This window comes from Cryptomeria japonica, chromosome 6 (genome assembly GCF_030272615.1).
Source record: "Cryptomeria japonica chromosome 6, Sugi_1.0, whole genome shotgun sequence".
Taxonomy (NCBI): Eukaryota; Viridiplantae; Streptophyta; class Pinopsida; order Cupressales; family Cupressaceae; genus Cryptomeria; species Cryptomeria japonica.
In genome coordinates this window covers 12,427,179-12,440,568 of record NC_081410.1, presented here as the reverse complement: position 1 = coordinate 12,440,568, position 13,390 = coordinate 12,427,179, and the positions used below count along the sequence as shown (strand labels likewise).

The 13,390-nt window shown below is 37.3% G+C and overlaps 4 non-coding genes across 4 annotated transcripts; 2 read left to right on the top strand and 2 right to left on the bottom strand.

Moving 5' to 3' along the window:
• Nucleotides 1–907: 907 nt before the first annotated feature.
• On the top strand, nt 908–979 carry TRNAP-UGG (transfer RNA proline (anticodon UGG)). The gene has a single exon. It is a non-coding gene; the product is annotated as a tRNA-Pro (tRNA).
• Nucleotides 980–4,078: 3,099 nt separating this feature from the next.
• TRNAP-AGG (transfer RNA proline (anticodon AGG)) lies at nt 4,079–4,150 on the bottom strand. Its single transcript has one exon. It is a non-coding gene; the product is annotated as a tRNA-Pro (tRNA).
• Nucleotides 4,151–4,250: 100 nt separating this feature from the next.
• On the bottom strand, nt 4,251–4,331 carry TRNAL-AAG (transfer RNA leucine (anticodon AAG)). The gene has a single exon. It is a non-coding gene; the product is annotated as a tRNA-Leu (tRNA).
• Nucleotides 4,332–11,276: 6,945 nt separating this feature from the next.
• On the top strand, nt 11,277–11,348 carry TRNAP-UGG (transfer RNA proline (anticodon UGG)). Its single transcript has one exon. It is a non-coding gene; the product is annotated as a tRNA-Pro (tRNA).
• The last annotated feature ends 2,042 nt before the right edge of the window (nt 11,349–13,390 follow it).

The window sequence follows — 13,390 nt, the reverse complement described above, 5'->3', positions numbered from 1 at the left end:
GGTAACCCTACTCAAGGATGAACACACAAAACAGTTTTATTCCGGTTGTGATTCAGTTCTATCAAACCAGTTTTATTCCGGTTGCGATTCAGTTCTATAAAACCCGTATTATAGTTTGGGAACCTGATAAGTTGGTTTTGCTTGATGAAGGATAGATCTCTTGAATATAATAGGGTGTAACAAAAAAAAAATAGATATGGCGGTGATAGACCATCTTTTGTATTAATCTTGTTCAGTGAGTGACAAGTTGAGAGTTGCATAATATGATGCACTTCTGAATTTATCAGTGCTCATAGTTGGAGATATTTTCTTGATATCATTTGTGACATAGGGGTTGGTGCTCCTTGAAGTTTGAGACTTCTAAATACAGTGTAAGGAGTGGGTGCTTCTTGAGATAATAAAATATTCTTTTATCGAGTGGTTTTTCTACCCCAAGAGGGTTTTCCACTCATGAAAATCTGTGTTGTGTGCTAATCCACTTTATGTGTTCCATTAGATGAATGCTCTGATACATTTATTTATGCTTCATTGTTGTTCTACAAAATTTTAATTCTTTATGCTGGTCACTTTGTTTTTTAATTAATTCTACCAGTCATAATTTGATGCTTTGACAAGTTCAATAAGAAGCATATCAAGATTACTCAATTATATATATTGTTTAATCAGAAATGCATGCTTCGATACAAGTTAGGGTGTCATATGTGTGTTAAAAGAGTTTTCCAAAGTAAGAAAAAATTAAAGAGAGTTAAATTGATTATTGACTCTGATTCACCCCCCCCTCTCAGAGTCAATCCACTTCCAACATAACTAACTATTGTATTGACAAAATGAATAGGATTTCAAAATTGAAAAGCATTTTTTATTTCTCTATTGACGAAATCAAGAAAATAGGGAAACCAGAAGCAAAGGGCATTTGGTCTAGTGGTATGATTCTCGCTTTGGGTGCGAGAGGTCCCGAGTTCGATTCTCGGAATGCCCCCGTATATGGCGTAATCTTAGCAACTGCTACATAACATTTTTATAAGCCTGAAAACGAAAGGCTGCTGTATTTTTATATTCTTAAATGGTATCACAGGTCTTGCACATTTTTCTTTTCTGGTTTTATTCGATATCAAACTAAGGTTATCAAATAAACACAGATAAAGTCAAAAGCAGGAGCAAAATGGAGCAGGGATTGTCTCCAAACAATGGAAGGAGAGCTAATCTTAGTCAACTGCAGCCAAGAAAAACAGTAAAAACAACACAGCTTAATGAGAAATTCTCGAGTAATCATACGGGTCTTTCCAACATCGATTAGCTGATTTTCTATATAATAAGTGAAGCTATAATGGAGCATTTAAAAAATTGAAGTTTTAATAGGTCACACAAGTGAGAACCACCAGGCAAGGTACAATGTTGTAGTGCAATTGCACTATTTTCATCAAGCAAGATAATTTAAGTGGCCAAGTAAATTCCAAATCTGCAAAGTTGCCATAAGAATGCTAGACCTGCTTTAAGAATAAATGGAGTTTCTTATCTCTGTTCTGAATTAAATTGATCTCCATTGGAGCCGATGTTTTGAGAACTGTATCCGAATCGCATCATAAAATAATGTGAAATGATTTACTAATGTTTTTGTAATTGATTTCTATCGCATTCATTCCCCAACAATATAGATTTCAAAAACTTTCCATTACAATTTTTTTTCCTCACTGATGTGCTTTTAGTACCAGCCAGACTTTTGTTTGCCTCAAGATAAGTACAAATTGTGTGTTGTCAATACGAAACACAACAGGCCTCCCAAGATCATAATTACATAAATACAAGGTACTACTACAATAATAGCTTTATATTTTCATTTATCTTGGAAAAGAATGAGAAGCTCCCTAAGTTAAATGCCTTATTAATGTTTTTAAGATGCAGAGTGAAGCATTCCTTAACTTATTCCTTTAAACCTATGTTATATTAATCAAGTCATAAAATCATCAGCAGTGCAGTGTTGATTAAATGCCATTTTGATTTTTTAGTCTTTTGATTTATTGATGAGCCTTTATAAAAGGTAAAGCTTACTATCCATATTAGCAAAACAATCAATGGCAGAATGCTGTATCATATATAAGATTCATTGTTATTACTGATGTTTACATGTGACCTTTTTGTGTTTTGTGTCTGCCTAGGATTTGTATATGATGCAGCCCATCATTTCTTGGAGGCAAGGTAGACTATCACTAAACTACAAATGTCTAGCGGGGCATTTGGCAGGCCCAATAAAAGAAAGTAAGTTGTTTCAATATATATAATGTAAGATGCTGATCCAGGATTTGTTGAATCTGACTACACAACGTAACAATGTCGATAGAAGAAAAAACCAGAGATAAATTCTATTGATAAAACTTGATTTTTACAAGGATTTGACAAATATTTATGCAAAAAGCTTTGCACTTGAGTCAATAACTTGATCCGATTGGTAGCTCAATACAGCTAAAAAAAATAATTTCTTATCATGAAGGAAGACTCTCTCTCGAAATTCCTACAACAGATACAAGATCACTTCAATAAGATCACTGTAATACTCCTACAACAGTTAAGAATTCAACTCTAACACTCCTCAGTCAAAACTACTGTTCTAAGTTGATCTAGTCTGTAACCCTTCTAACTGCAATCTGTGACCTTCAAATTTTATTTGCAGTAATGATTTGGTAAATTTCTCTGCAACCCGATTTGCTGTAGAGCAGTACTTCATTACAATTTGATTGTAATTCTACATGATCTTGAACAAAATGATGCTGTATATTAGTATGCTTTGTTCTTCCATGGTATTTGGGACCATTGACAATTTATATACAGGTAACCTCGTGGGTTTGTTTTGTGCAAGTCCCAAAACATGCATTAACCTGTTCAAACATACTGCTTCCTTTTCTGAGTGAGATGTTTCCTAGATAGATTTCTTACCAGACCACAATTCCTCTGAAGTTTGACCATTTAAAGCCTTAGAGATAACTCTCTTTTGAATATAAGCAACATCAGAAAAATGCTCTAAAAAGTTTTCCATCTTCTAACATAGCTCTGACACATTCTCCTTCATCCTTTTAGCCACTCCATGTGACTAATGATTACATGGAATTTTCAACTGTCTGGAAATTCCAAGTTCTTCACAATATTATTGAAACTTCCTAGAACTATATTCATCAGCATTGTCTCTTTGAAGGATCTTTAACCTCTTTGCGGTTTGATTTTCAACATTCTTGAGATAAACTTTGATGACTACAGATATTTCTGATTTCTTCTTCAGAAAAAATAAAAGTTTCCAAAGATTAATTATCGATATGAGTTGCTACATTCCATAGATTTGGCAGCATATATCAGTGTGAACGAGTTCCAGAATTTCAGCTGCTCTATTTTTCAATGGTTTGGGAAATGCAGTCCTCACCATCTTTCCAAGATGACAAGCTTCACATGACTCTACTTACTGCATTTTTGTCAGACTTGAGACTAATTGTCGATGCACCAGTATTCATTGGCAGATGGCTCAAGCTTGTATTCATTGCCCACTCTCCTTCCTTGGGCAACTACTTTATTTTGTTCATCAAAGGCATCTTGATTGATCAAACAGAACTTTGAGACCAGTATCTGTTTGTCTACTTTTTGAAAGAGCTTATGAGCAATATCAAAAACATAAAGAACAACATTGAATCGTTTCTTACCTCCATTTGGAAAACAGTATTAACATTGTCATCTCCAAGTCCGACTTCTTTGCAAATTTTAGTCAAATTACTAAAACAATACTCTGTGGAAGTGGTGTTCTGTTGCTCCAGAATCTAAGTACCACTCACTTGGTGCACCCTTTTGAGGTGTTGAGGGAGGGAGGGAAACTGTTATCGATCCCTGGGATGCATCAATGCATATTAGTGCATCCTAAGAGCTGGATAAGATGATGAATTTGCCTCGCCTCCGAAACAAAACTTGTTTCATTTATTTTACTTCTCTGGTTTACAATCTCATGTTTATTTTACTTCTCTGGTTTACAATCGTTACAATCTTTTTCCAGTCGATAAAAGGTGTTTTATTGAGCTAATCCTCCTCGACTAAAGTCTAGGATGGGGCATTCCGAGAATTGAACTCGGGACCTCTCGCACCCTAAGCGAGAATCATACCACTAGACCAAATGCCCGCTTTGAAGGCTAGTCTTATTGAACAGTATGAGACATTATTACTATTACTAAATTTTAATCATTGGTACAATAATTTGGAAAAAAGATTATAATTTTAATTGTTGAGAATGGGATTTGAACCCATGCCCTTTCGGACCAGAACCTTAATCTGGCGCCTTAGACCAACTCGGCCATCTCAACATTTGTTTGAAGTTTTGTTCTCTTTTCAACTCTTTGTCACATCACTGAATAGCTTGGTATGCCATTTTATGAATCCATTCAAATAAATTTTGAAAGCATGCCATTGTGTGTTGGGATTTAGCAGGGAAACTCTCTCACGCCAATAAACAAGTTTCTTCTTGCCATTAAAGAACTATACATTCATTAACGGGTGATTCCATTCGACAGATTCAGGCAAGTTTCAGTGGCTTTAATTCTCTGCAAGTTTGATATATGTTTAACAAGGTTATCTAAGATGGCAGATTAAGGTCGTGGTCCAACCAACTATTGTATTGACAAAATGAATTGGACTTCAAAATTGAAAACCATTTTTACTATTCTATTGACCAAATCAAAGAAATAGGGAAACCATATTCAAAGGGCATTTGGTCTAGTGGTATGATTCTTGCTTTGGGAGCGAGAGGTCCCGAGTTTGACTCTTGGAATGCCCCCGTATGTGCCTTGAAAGATTGCTGTAGTAATTTTAAGTCTCAAGTAATCATGCGAGTCTTGCCAACATCCATTAGCTGAAAAGTCCGTTTTCTACTTCTACATAATAAGTTGTAATGGAGCAGTTCTTGCCAACATCCATTAGCTGAAAAGTCCATTTTCTACATAATAAGTTGTAATGGAGCAGTTCTACTTGGGAGATTAAAATTAAAGTTTTAGGAGGTCACGTAAGTGAGAACCAGATTCCGGAAGGCCCAGACAAGGTGCCAACATCCATTAGCTGAAAAGTCCATTTTCTACATAATAAGTTGTAATGGAGCAGTTCTACTTGGGAGATTAAAATTGAAGTTTTAGGAGGAGGAGGTCACGTAAGCGAGAACCAGATCCCGGAAGTCCCAGACAAGGTACCCCGTTGTAGTGCAATAGTGCCTTGAAAGATCGCTGTAGTATTTTTAAGTCTCAAGTAATCATGCGAGTCTTGCCAACATCCATTAGCTGAAAAGTCCATTTTCTACATAATAAATTGTAATGGAGCAGTTCTACTTGGGAGATTAAAATTAAAGTTTTAGGAGGTCACGTAAGTGAGAACCAGATCCCGGAAGGCCCAGACAAGGTACCCCGTTGTAGTGCAATTCCATTATTTTCATCAAGGAGGATAATGTAAGTGGCCAAGTAAATTTCAAATCTGCAAAGTCGCCTTAAGAATACTGGAATTGGTCTAAGAATATATGTATTTGGACTAGACAAATATTATATATACTAAAAGCTTTGCACTCGAGTCAATAACTTGATACCAATTGGCAGCTCAACACAGTTAAAAAAAATGATTTCTTATCATGAAGGAAGATTCTCTCTTTAACATTCCTACAACAGATAAAAGATCACTTCAATTAGATTCCCATCACTCTAATGTTCCTACAACAGTTAGACTTCAACTCTAACACTCCTCAGTCAAAATTACTGCTCTAAGTTGATCTACCCTTCTAACTGCAATCTATAATGATTTGGTAAATTTCTCTGCAACCAGATTTTCTGTAGAGCAGTACTCCATTACAATTTGAGTGTAATTCTACATGATCTTGAATAAAATGGTGCTGATTACTAATATGCTTTGTTCTTCCATGGTATTTGGGATCCTTGATAATTTGTATGCAACTTTAATTATCACAAAGTAACCTCATGGGTTTGTTTTGTGCAAGTCCCAAAACTTGCATTAACCTGTTCAAACTTGCTTTGTTTTTTCTTTGCTGCTTGCGATGTTTCCAAGCTAGATTTCTTACCAGACCATAATTCCTTTGAAGTTTGACCATTTAAAGCCTTAGAGAGAACTCTGTTGTGGATATAAGCAACAGTTGAAAAATGCTCTAGGAAGTTTGCTATCTTCTAACATATCTCTGGCACATTCTCCTTCATCCTTTAAGCCCTTCCATTGACTAATAATTACATGGAATTTTTACCTGTTTGGAAATTCCACGTTCTTCACAATACTATTGAAATTTCCTAGAACTATATTCATCACTATTGTCTCTTTGAAGGACCTTTAACCTCTTTGTGGTTTGATTTTCAACATTCTTGAGATAAACTTTGAAAACTACAAATATTTCTGATTACTTCTTCAGAAAAAATACAAGTTTCCAAGATTAATTATCGATGGCAGCATATATCAGTGTGAATTAGTTCCAGAATTCCAGCTGCTCTATTTTTCGATGATTTGGGAAACGGAGTCCTCATCATCTTTCCAAGAGAACAATCTTCACATGACTGTACTTCTGCATTTTTGCCAAACTTGAGACTAATTGTCGATGCACCAATATTCATCTCTTGCATGGTTTTGAAAGTCAAATGACCAAGCCTATGATGCCAAAGCTCAACATTGATTTTAGTACCAATTGCAATATAAGCATGCCCATCATTGGCAGATGGCTCAAGCCTGTACTAATTGCCCACTTTCCTTCCTTGGGCAACTACTTTCTTTTGTTCTTGATTGATAAAAAAGAACTTTGAAACTAATATCTTTTTGAAGGAATATGAAAACAATAAAGTATAACATACATTATAAAAGAATATATCAAGCTTAAGATTATTTTATTAGATTTTCATTACATCTATTATTTCGAGTTGGTTTCTGTAATGTCCCTGATATAATTAAATAATAAATTTAATTATTTTATTATAAGGCCCCAAATTTAATAATAAATATTTCGGGCCCTTTTATTTAATTAGATTAGGTAAGTATTAGTTGGACGCGTCAGCCTGTTTGTAACCCTTCGGGAAGTTTCCCGGAGCCCATATATATGGCCGAGTTAGTCTTTGTCATAGGTAGGTATGCGAATTTTGATATTTTTCTGTCTTGTGCGAATTCCTGTTTAAGTTTTGGTTACCGCCATTTCGAAGGTGAAAGACCCTCCCTATTTGGTTTGTGCAGTTTCGGTGGGATTCCCTCTCACCCTATTCTGTCTCTGTACTTGTTCCGGCCTGGCAATCTGGAACCTTATCATTGTTGAATCTAATTTTACTTCTAGCGTCATTTCTGGTATACATGTATGTTATCACTCAGAGTTCAATATTTGGTATGCGCGCAGAAGATCAATGTGTGAAACCGAAGGTAACCCATTGAACCACCGTACCACTTGGCAGATCCTCCACACGTACGGCTTCACCGTATGACCACTACCTCTGCACCACCGAAAGACCTTCTTGTCACCTTTGTACGACCTCCTTTTGGCCACACCGTACACCTTCCCCACCACTGTACGACCCTCTTGTGCTCTATCGTACGGTCTGTTTGGCATCACCGTACGACCCTTACACCGTACGGCCCCTCCCTCACTTCCCCATGCGACACTCCCACCGAACACTCCTTCCTCTCCATCGTACACCTCTCCACCCCACACCACCGTATGACTTCCCTTCATCGTATGGTCACCCAACCTCACACCACCGTACGACCTCTCCACCGCACAACAACCCCCCTCCACTCCACTTCGTATGACCTTGCTAGTGCACCCCCGTACGACCATTGTTGAATAGTTTGGGAACATTACAGTGGTATCAGAGCTGGTGATTCCGCTAGCCTATCGGGAGAATCATGACGTCAAATGAAGGATTGATAGATGCGTTGAAGGAGTTAAGAAGTCATCAAGAGCTTTGTCAGATCCTCGCTAGAAGGCTTCCCATATGTTCTCTATCCCAGATTTCGGTTGATTGGAAGGAACATCTGTTGGTTGAATACTCCAAGAATACATTCGCGTGCGAGCTGATGGATGGTCAAGTGCAGGATGACAGATATAAGGTGGTTGACGACATCATTTATTACAAGGACAAAATCTATCTGGTGCCCGAGTCTAAGATAAAGGAGACGATTCTGAAGGAAATGCACGATTCTCCCTTGGTCAGACACCCGGGATACTTGAAAACCTACAGACAAGATTGGGAGAGGTTTTCCTGGAAGGGACTTGAGAACGACGTTTTATAGTACATGCGGGAATGCTCCACCTGTCAGCAAAATAAATTTGAGCACACCTTACCCGCTGGACTGCTGCAACCATTGCCAATCCCTGACCAGAAATGGGATAGCATCTCGATGGATTTCATTACCGAAATTCCCCTAGTGCAAAGAAAGGACTGCATCTTAGATCGTTTGACCAAGTATGCCCATTTATTTTCCATCTCCACCGGATACCAGGCAGCTCAAGTGGCCGAGTGGTTCTTTCGTGAGGCATTTTGTTTGCATAGTATTCCACAGAACATAGTGAGTGCCAGGGATTTTGGAACATCACAGTGGTATGAAGAACATGCGACAGACATGAGCGTTACTTTTCAGGAGTGACATCTACATGAGAAGAACCTATTGCAGATGAGTTTTGAGATTCCAGACCATCATGGGAAAATGACTGATTGGCAAGATGACATGATAGCTTGGGATCCAGGTATCGATGTGCTTGATGATTGGCTTCAAAGGGATCTTGGCGATTTCGGGCATGGCAACAATTATATCAGAGTGGAGTGGCTGAAGCTGGAGGGATATTTACTCTTCTCGCTTACTTCGATGTACGTGCACATGGTCATGTTGCGGCATGGAGATTTTAGATACGAATATTGGTGTTCGCGCTCGGTTTGGGACCCTGGACCTTTGCAGTGGGCAAACCGTTTGATGGTGGATTGCTTGAGGGCAAGCAATTTTTGGGCGGTGAGGATTTGTAATGTCCCCAATATAATTAAATAATAAATTTAATTACTTTATTGTAAGGCCCCAAACTTAATAATAAATATTTCGAGCCCTTTTATTTAATTAGATTAGGTAAGTCTTAGTTGGACGCGTTAGCTTGTTTGTAACCCTTCGAGAAGTTTCCCGGAGCCCATATATATGGCCGAGTTAGTCTTTATCATAGGTAGGTATGTGAATTTTGATATTTTTTTGTCTTGTGCGAATTCCTGTTGGATTTTTGGTTACCGCCATTTCGAAGGTGAAAGACCCTCCCTATTTGGTTTGTGCAGTTTCAGTGGGATTCCCTCTCACCCTATTTTGTCTTTGTACTTGTTCCGGATTTGGCAATCTGGAACCTTATCATTGTTGAATCTAATTTTACTTCTAGTGTCATTTATGGTATACATGCATGTTATCACTCAGAGTTCAATAATTGGTATGCGCGCAAAAGATCAATTTGTGAAACCGAAGGTAACCCATTGAACCACCGTACCACTCGATAGATCCTCCACACGTACGGCTTCACCGTACGACCACTACCTCTGCACCACCGAAAGACCTTCTTGTCACCTTCGTACGACCTCCTTTTGGCCACACCATACACCTTCCCCACCACCGTACGACCCTCTTGTGCTCTATCGTACGGTCTGTTTGGCATCACCGTACAACCCCTCCCTCACTTCCCCGTACGACCCCTCCCTCACTTCCCCATGCGACACTCCCACCAAACACTCCTTCCTCTCCACCGTACGCCCCTCCACCCCACACCACCGTACGACTTCCCTTCACCGTACGGTCACCCAACCTCACACCATAGTACGACCTCTCCACCGCACAACAGCCCCCCTCCACTCCACTTCGTACGACCTTGCTGGTGCACCACCGTATGACTAGTGTTGAATAGTTTGGGAACATTATAGTTTGTCACTTAGGGATGATTCATTGAAGCAACATTAGTCTTATTGTTTGGGTCCTTTCATGGAACAAGAGGGGCGTAGTAGTTGTTTTAGTTTATAGATAATTGAATTTGTCTCAATTTGTAGACATGGTGAGTGGTACCTATATATCACTGAGTTTGTTTCAATTCATAGTATCGTAAATGTGTTATTGGGGATGATTGAGCTAGTCTCAATTCACACTTGATTGGTGGTTGTGTTAATGTGAATAATAGAGTTTGTCTCAATTCATAGGGCAGTATGCTTGTGGATAATGGAGTATGTTTCAATTCACAAGTACTGTTAATCATGAAGACATTTTCTTGGACATGAGCAGTTGGGGTGTTTTGAAGAAGTTTCATGGTTAGGTAGGATATTTGCTTGACATGAGCAGTTTGGGGTGTTCTATGGAGACTAGGTGAATGATATTTCTGCAGATTTTCAGTTGGACTGTTGTAGTCAGTTCATGTTGTTTTTCTTTCTTATTTGTAATGTAAACCTCAGGGGGTTGTTGGAAAAATTAAAGTTTACATTTTTTATAAAGTCACTTTAATGACAGGCTTCTTTCAATAGTGTGTTTGTTAAGTGGTGGTGTTGTGACCACTAAAGTTCCAAAGTTCAAGCCCCAGTTGAATCATAAAAAAATTATAGCATTCTATTCAATATTATCCCTTTGTATTGAATATTATCCCAAATGAACTCTCAAATAAAAAATCAGTATTATTGATCATTCTACATAATCTTGAATAAAATGGTACTAAATACCACTTTGCATCAATGTTTGGGATCACACTCCATGATCCATCACTCCAGAAAGTGAAAGAACAAGCTATGAATTGTGAAAATGTGATATTATTAATTTATAATATTTATCAAAATGATCGATTTCTAATAAAATTATGAATCATTTTTTCAAAATCTAAAATCCCCTTATTAATAGTTCCTCCCAAGGTATGGGAACTAAATATTAATTAACAGGTGATGAAATTCGCCAGATTCAGCCAATCAGTTTCTCTCAGTTTTAGTGCCTTTAATTCTCTCCAAGTTTGATATAGGTTTAAACAGGTGAAGATGTGCATTAATTAAAAAAAAGTGAAAAGAATCTAAATGTTTACTTTCCGATTGGCTGAAAATTCTTGCTGTTATTAGGAGATATACACAGAGCATAATTGTTGAGATGGCCGAGTTGATCTAAGGTGCGAGATTAAGGTCCTGCTCCAAAAGAACCTGGGTAACCAACTATTGTATTGACAAAACGTATAGGATTTCAAAATTGAAAACCATTTATTATTTCTCTATTGACCAAATCAAGAAAATAGGGAAACTGGAAGCAAAGGGCATTTGGTCTAGTGGTATGATTCTCGCTTTGGGTGCGAGAGGTCCCGAGTTCGATTCTCGGAATGCCCCCGTATATTGCGTAATCTGAGCAACTGTTACATAGCATTTATAAGCCTGAAAATACATTCTTAAATGGTATCGCAGGTCTTGCACATTTTTCTTTTCTGGTTTTAGTCGATATCAAACTAAGTTTATCAAATAAACACAGATAAAGTCAAAAGCAGGAGCAAAATGAGCAGGGATCGTCTCCAAACAATGGAAGGAGAGCTAATCTTAGTTAACCCAACTGCAGCCAAAAAAAACAGTAAAAACAACACAGCTTAATGAGAAATTCTCGAGTAATCATACGGATCTTTCTAAGATCTATTAGCTGATTTTGCTACATAATAAGAGCATGTTGTCATGTGGCTGTTTAGCTTATTTTGGCTAGCAGCCACTGTTCAATATTTTTAGGAATTATTTGTTGAGCAGCTGGCTCCATGAATATTTTTCTTTGCTGCTTATTTTTAAATAAAGCATTTTAATTTCTTATCAATAATATTAATACTAATTTGTGCACTTAAAATTTGAAAAACAAAATAGAAATAAAATCTTTAAAAAAAGAGGGAGAGCAAATTGTGGAGCCACCTGGCACTTTTGTTAATAAGCAGTCATGCTTATTTCCCGCCCCCCTTTTTCTTCCATGGCTTATTTTTAATTCCTAAACAATAGCCGCTCCACCAAAGTAGGGAAAGATTCTAAATTATTCTTTTTGTCACAATTTTAAAGTTGCATGGGAACACTTAACTGCTTAAATTTAAGCAGAAAATAGAGTTAATAATGGAGCATTTATACCAAAGTTCCCACACTCGGACTCGGTGACTGGGACTGGCATGACTCGCGGTGAGTTTGGGAACTATGATTTATACTTTAGACCCCTCAGATTAAAAATTGAAGTTTTAATAGGTCACACAAGTGAGTGTTGCTCTTTGATACTTTTGTCCTCGATGACAAGAAAATAAAAAGGAGAAGTTGTGTTGCTTAAATTTCATATTTTGAGGCAAGTGTATTAAGCATGTGGTTATATTCTTAAAAAGCCTTTCTCTCGGGCCAGACTAGTGACACGGATACATTGAATTTAGCTGACGTGTTATATGTTTAAAACGCCTTTCTCTCGGGCCAGGCTGGTGACACGGATACATGAATAACACTGACTTGGCATTTATTGAACCGCATCTTTGGTTAATATTGTGTTTAATTTGTCTACGGACTAATAGCACATTCTTCGGAATACTCTTTGTGACCGACAGATTAAAAGTTTTTTTTGAAGCATCGTTTTTGTTTCATTTTGTTTTTGAACAAGTTTGAAGTCCGTCTCAAACCCTAGACGCCATGAGAGATGCAGCCGCCGCTCTAGCTAAGGAGCTCGAGTTAGTTTGTTTGGTTGAAAAGAATGATGCAAGAGTGGACTTAACAGTGAGCTTAATGGATTTCTGGTTAGTTTTTTTTTTTTTAGTTATCAATGAGGTTGCGTATTACAGGTATTATTCTTGTTCATATGTTTAAAAAGATTCAGGTATTTCGAATCAGGTTTTTTAGTCATGAAAAATGGAAATAAGGAAACAGACTTTGCTTTATTTTTGGTTGTCAAATTTGGGAAATTTAAGCATCTTTAGTTTATCTCTCAGCTTCTCTTTCCGTTGCACAGTTAATCGGTTATTTGTTTTCAGTTTGCAAATTCCCGTAAGGGTTTGGTAACCCTATATGAGGGTTATTCTTGAAGACGTTTTTTTTTTGTTTAGGGAAGAAAACAGTTTAAATACAGATCAGTATATATTGAAATCGTGGTGAGAGGTGTGAATAGTGAAAGACAAAGAATCTGTTGAAAAAGGAAAACAAAAGTGCTGTGTATAACAAAAGACTATCAGAGTTTTTGATAGTCGAGGGTTTGAGAGTATTACTCTGTTTTGTTGCAGAGTACATGGGGCTATAATGATTGAAATTATTTTGTTGTTCAGAGATTGAGTTTCTCTCTAATAGTGTATAATTTCTTTAAAAGAATGTTATTGTTCTCTATCTATGATTCAAAGCATTGAAGAATATTGTTGATAAAATCATTTAGAGAGAATCAT